We start from the raw sequence: 6,000 nt of genomic DNA, 5'->3' as shown, positions 1-6,000 counted from the left end.
AAAAAAAAAATATTTTGCTCTCTTCTGTTACCAAGCATGTGCTTCTCCTTGGTAACAGATACATCCAATGATCCTCCAGTTGATAAAAGGCACATGCACACACACGTCCTTCCCACCTCCACGTTTTTGGATTGCTACATTTATCTCAGTCTGTTAAGAGGGGGGAAAAAATAAAAAGATTCACCACACGCCTCTCTGTCTCAGCTCCTAGGCCTGCTGCTTTTTTTTTTTCCCCTCAATGTCTTGAATAACACACACTGTGACAAAGTGACAAGCCGAAACTCTAGAAGAATCACGCTTCCTTCCTGCTGAGCCACTGTGTCCATCTTTGTGGACAGGCATGATGATCTCTGAGCTCTCTCTGACCTGATCTTGTGCCATGGGATCAAAGGAAGCTCTTGCTGTCAACTTCAGTGGGTGAAAGATCAGTCGCATAGTTTCAAATTGACTAATCAAAGGTCCATCTTCCCTGAAAATCCACCTATTTAATTCCAGGTATTTATGAATAAGCAATTTGAGTTAATGGATAGGAGATAAGAGTAATTAATGATTTGCTTCAGGTGAGGTCCTACCTCAGCAAGGTTCCTCCCTCTAACTGGAGGGGTGAATGCTTTCCATCCCACGCGTGACCCCACATGAGAATTTCACCTGGAGTAGAGAGCTGATGGACACTCAGCTCTTCTGGGCATATTCCTCTGCCGAGCTTTTGTGTGGCCTCCAGCCAAAGGCAGCTGAAACGTGCCCAAACTGGCTCTGCCTCACAGCTGCCGGCAGCTCTGCCTACATGGAGCCCACCACAGGCGATGGAGCTCTGCCTGTGATATGAGGAAGAGAAGAAAAACATCTGCTTACCCTGGCTCCTTTCTTTGGGAGTGCAAGGCTGTGTTGGAGAGGAGGCTGAGGCTGGCATGGATGGGAATGGGATGGGGAGCAAAAGCACGAGGCGGTGTGAGAGTGAGCACCGGCGACAGTAGGTCGTGGCAGGAGGTTCTGCGGGAAGAAGATTTTTTACATAAGAAATTATTTTTCTCCATAGCAAAGAACTTCCGCAAGAGCAGCCTAATACATGAAGGGCTGGATCCATTGATTAAGCTATATTTGTGCCTTCTGAGAATCAGTGAGCAGCAGGCAGGTGCTGAAGAGTTGCGTATGGCAGTGCCCGCACCTGAGCCCAGGTGACACCGACGCTCAGCATAGACTTCCTCCTCCAGACATCAAGTGGGCAAAGTCAGGCTGGAGTTAATGGAGCTGTTTGAGATAGGGCATCAGTAGCTGGATGCAGCAGTTAGTTGCGTTCTGTCATCTCTCCCTATGCACCTCCATCCCTAAACTTGTCTTGGGGGAAAATCCCCCCATGCTCCTCCAGAGGCTGGAAGAGAAGATCACTCCATAAGGTCCTGATGCTGTCTCTCCATCCTTGGGGTGAGCCAGTAATGGGCCCTGTATAGTCTTCCAGTCCATTCACTTGCAGAGGAAAAGTTAATCTTCAGGAGCGTATACTTAACATGCTTGCAAGTGGACTTCAGCAAAGCAAAATGTAGAAACAAAGCCATCTCCCGTGGACAACTCGCTGGATCAGTGTAATTGCTGCATTTTTCTAAGCTGATGTTTTATGAGCCTATTATTCCAGGATTAGTGCCTGCATGTATTTTGAAATGGGGAACAAAAAAAAAAAAAAAAAAAAAAAAAAAAAAGACATGATTTCTGTCTTGTAAAGCTGTTGTTGAGCAAGGGCATGGCCTAAATTTCAACAAAATTGCCATAATAGTGTAAAGTAGAGGTCTTACTACTAACGTCTGGTAGCCGTTTTGGCAGAGCCTCGGTCATTACGGTCACTGAAATATCTAACTTCAGTCAGGGAGGCCCAAACAGGTTTTGATTTGCAGCAGACTTTAGCAACTCCGGAGGAGTTAATGCGCATTATTGTTTCAGAAAATTGTGTGTTTAGAAATGAAATCCGTGGATTAATGAGTCCCCAGCTAGGCTCAGATCCATCGCACTGACACAATGCATTGTACAGAATCAAGGCAAAGAGGAGCAGATGCCAAAAATCTGCCATTACCTCACCCTGAAATTGCTAGAAGCTAAAGAGGTCTTCAAGAGAGCATGAGATGTTATATACTCTAGGCCAAATGCTAGTTACTTCACCAGCTGCTTTGAGGGCAGTCTGATGGACAGTGCATTTTGAGTGACCTGTGTGGGATGAGAATCGACAACTCCTGTGAGCACATAAGCACAAGAGGGTGAGCTAAGGTGAGATTTTTAAACCTTCCCTATGAACGTCTTTAGCATTCAACTTTAAATCAAATCTTTTATGGTACTTCTTGTGGTTTATGTTGCCATAACATCAGGCATGTTATTATTTTCGGGGCTTGAAAAATGTTTGGTAGTGCCTGATGCAATTAAGTGTATTTTAGCTGAGCACAGGAGAATGTTGAACAGATTATTCTTTCCGTTGCTTTTGAATAAAAATATCGCAGCCTATAATCTGACATTTTTGGGTAAAAGGCTGATTTGTCAGATGAGCTCAGGCAGTCTTTATTGCTAATCCTAAGGAACCATAGTTCCTCTATGAAGAGCAAGCCAATTTAGCTTTAAATTGTGGCTCTGAAACCCCGCCGAGTTAGCTGTATTTGGCTAACTTTGGGAGCCTGTGCACAATATACTCTCAGATTGTTTCAAGCCTTCTGCTTGGGGCTCAGAAGGGTCAATCGCTGGGCGATGGGAATCGGGCAAAGGCAGCTACTGCAAGATAATGATTTTTTGCATTTTTAGACAGCTGAGGACATGCCATCACTGTGGTGGGTGTGGTGTGAGGCTCTGTTACTAGACCAGATAGACTGTGTTATCTGCTGCGGACCCCAGTGAAATGTCTGAATAACTCCATACAGCATTGCGGAGTGAAAATGTATTGAGCCAAAGTTCTTATAAAGAAACTTGAACCGAGATTACACTTAACTGCTTTTAGGTGTAATCTTTAGCACTGTGGAAAAGAGTAATTTAGGCTAATCAAATAATTTGATTTCTCATCCACCAAATAATTTGCTTATCATTTCCTTTACTGCTATTGTTAAGCTCAAAAAAGGTACATTTTTAGTTACAATTAGTCAAGTGGCTTTCTGTAACAAGACTATTTAGTAGGAAGCAACTGCTAAAAATACAGTTTACCAGCTCCTTGTATGAAGGCAAAGCAATTAATATTAAAAGTGGCCTTTTCACAGAAGGGTTCGTGTACAGAATGCATTTCTATATTAAAGAGGTAAAAATAAAAAAAGTGTATTTGAGCACCCTGGAGGTGCTGGAGCGAGTAGGTGGGCAGAGCAGCCTCCCTAGAGAGCTGGAAATTACTCTCTTGCCCCGGTGGTCCCTGCTGAAAGGAGGGAGGTGTTTCCGAAGGGCGTCTGCATGGCTGCCGCCTGCTAGCAGCACATTGTGCTGTGTGCATTACAAAAAATTATACACGTTTCTGTGCGAACTTTGTGCCCTGCCTTCACCTTCTGAAGTGATTCTTGATGAACGCGGGGGGAGTGGTGTGGCTCCCAGCCTTTTCGGTAGGTGTGGAGTGACTCGGGGCTGAGGCTGCCTGCCAGGGAGTCCATGTGAGATGAAGGTCGTGCAGGTTACGTGACTGCTCTGCATCAACGAAGGCAGCCATCTCACAAAATGTTACCCATGTCTAAGCACAGGGGAGTGAAAGTATAGAGAAATCCGTATGCAGTGGTATCGGTCCCTGGCCCTGCACCCCCGCCTTTCCTGTTGCAAGCTCCCTCCCGCTGTCCTCTTCTCAGGTAGGACAGGAGAAGCAGTTCTCATCTGAGCCCGTCTGGACCTCTTACCTGAAGCAAAGACCAGAGCAACTCATTTCGCACAATTTCTGTCTTCTGGCAACCTTTTCAGAGAATATAGGCAGGTGAATGCAGAGACATATGGATAAAAGTGGTTCCAGTAGACAACAGTAGATGCTATGATGCCATATACACTTCCACATTCACAGTGCTAATTTTGTCTTGAGTAAATTCACTGTTTTCCTGTCTCTTCCACCATAGACTTAAGGGAATGAAGATTTGGTGGCCAAAGAAAGGCCTTTGGGTGTGTTGGCAGCTGAGATCTTGTCCCTTAAAGCCCTTGTTAAATGTGCCTTCCTCTGCAACATCGTTGCTCTTCAGGAAAACCAACCCTGGTGGGGCTTCCAGTTGAGTGCTTCTGTGCCAGGACATGCCATCATCAACCCTGTCTGTATCTTAAGATCCAGGGTTGCCCAAGTACTAGTATGGGCTTAAAACCTTGGAAATAGGGTATATATTCATATATAGTTCTAAGATCTTTACCCTTGTCGTATTTGTGAGTTTTGGGGGCCATGAGTGTGTGTGTGGGGGGGGGTGGGGGGTGTCACTTTCAAACCATCTTGCCAACCAAACGGGCCAGGAAGTTACTTCACTGCAAACAAAAGTTGAGTTTCTAAGGTGGTCAGTGGTCTTTCAGTTCAACCCTTTCCTTTTTTCTCCCCCAAATCTCTTGAGATTGTAGGTGAAACTGTGAAACTTCGAATGTCTTCATTGATTTCAGTGACTCAGAGGGTAAAGCTACAGGATCTTAATTTGAAATTTGACCTGTTATTTTATGTTCTTCCTTCAGTGATACTTGTATATCAGTTTCTTATATGTGTTTGTTCTCTCACTGTGTTTAATTAGTAGTTTTCTTCTTACCTGTTTCTTCACATATTTTTAAATTTTATCTCTATAAAAAAAACCCCAAACCCTTGTTGTGAAAAGTGCTTACTGCAAATCTGGTCGGTGGCTTTCTCCAAGGATGCTGTTCACTCTTATTAACAGCTGCCAACTGTTGCACCTGGATGATATTCTGCTCTTAATTATATGCACCAAGGGAGTGAAATGAGGGTGTTTCTGCAGCCTGAATTTTGACATTTCCTTGCTTCTAAGTGTTTGCTTTCACAGCTTTGACGCTAGTCTTTTCACAGAGGTTTGTGTGTGTGTGCGCAGATGCATAATTTGTATTGAAGCTACTAAATATATGGCTTTGTTAACATACGGTACTTCAGAAAATTATTTGAAGGACAGTGTCATGGTTGCCACAGCATCAGTGAGGACTTGGCTGCAAGCAGGACCAGAAGATAGGTTGCTGTGTCAGCATAGTGTTCCCCAATACGTGTTACAGAGCATGCAAGATTTTGAGTGTAAGGCAGAATAAACACCAAACTGCTGATGGGCACCTACCTGCTCAGTTTGCTATGCAATTGCCTGCTAACGCTTTGTTCATCTGGAGAATAACCAGTTGCATCAGGCACTTGTTCTAAATCCACACTCTTCCCTCTAACACTTTTCTATGTTACATACTTGGCATGAGTGGGAATAGGCTTTAATAGGCAAGAGAGCCTGTTCATTAATGCAGTCTGTCTTCCAGGAAGATCGCTTTAATATTTTTCAGCTGTAGCTTGCAACTTGTTCTGCAATGAGCTGAATTCATGCACATGTGGCAGTTGCTTATCCTCTTGAGATAATCTGCTTTCAAGTTTACATTCAGCAGTTTTAAGGACGTCACTAACAGTGCATGTCAGCAATGTGCTGCTTTTCCTATAGACTGTTATAATTTTAGTGGCATATGCAGGATTGAGGGAAGCCAAGTGTTAGGTTGAATTGACACCAGGTGTAGTTCTTATGCAACGCTTACATCTGGATCATTGTATTTGTTCTTGCAAGTTTTGTGTTTTTAACATATTTAATGATGCGTAAAGCTGTGTGCCTATTTTGGTAGGCATGTGTTACCTATAAATGTCTTGATAATTAAAACACGTCTTGCAGTTTGCCGTATCTCCTTTATACCAACGGGCTGGAGAATGCTACCGTAGCTTCATGCATTTCAGCGGATGTAACACATTAAATATCTTTGCCCTTCTGCCCTCATAAGTTATTTGTTTGCCTGCAGTTGGGAAAATAGAGGTTATTAATGAGCAGCACTTACTTTTCACAAGGATATAACCCA

General features: G+C 43.7%; 1 protein-coding gene across 2 annotated transcripts in view; it reads left to right on the top strand.

Annotated features, from left to right (window-relative positions):
• The first annotated feature begins 2,232 nt into the window (after nt 1-2,232).
• Nucleotides 2,233-6,000, top strand: part of HUNK (hormonally up-regulated Neu-associated kinase) — a 55,180-nt gene continuing 51,412 nt past the window's right edge. For both annotated transcript variants that reach the window (XM_026850578.1, XM_026850588.1), the window contains exon 1: nt 2,233-2,253. The gene's annotated coding sequence lies outside the window, so the exon portion shown is untranslated. The remainder of the gene's footprint in view (nt 2,254-6,000) is intronic.

Source organism: Athene cunicularia (genome assembly GCF_003259725.1).
Source record: "Athene cunicularia isolate RWA chromosome 1 unlocalized genomic scaffold, athCun1 chr1_part1, whole genome shotgun sequence".
NCBI classification, from domain to species: domain Eukaryota; kingdom Metazoa; phylum Chordata; class Aves; order Strigiformes; family Strigidae; genus Athene; species Athene cunicularia.
This window is presented reverse-complemented; position numbering and strand designations above follow the sequence as displayed.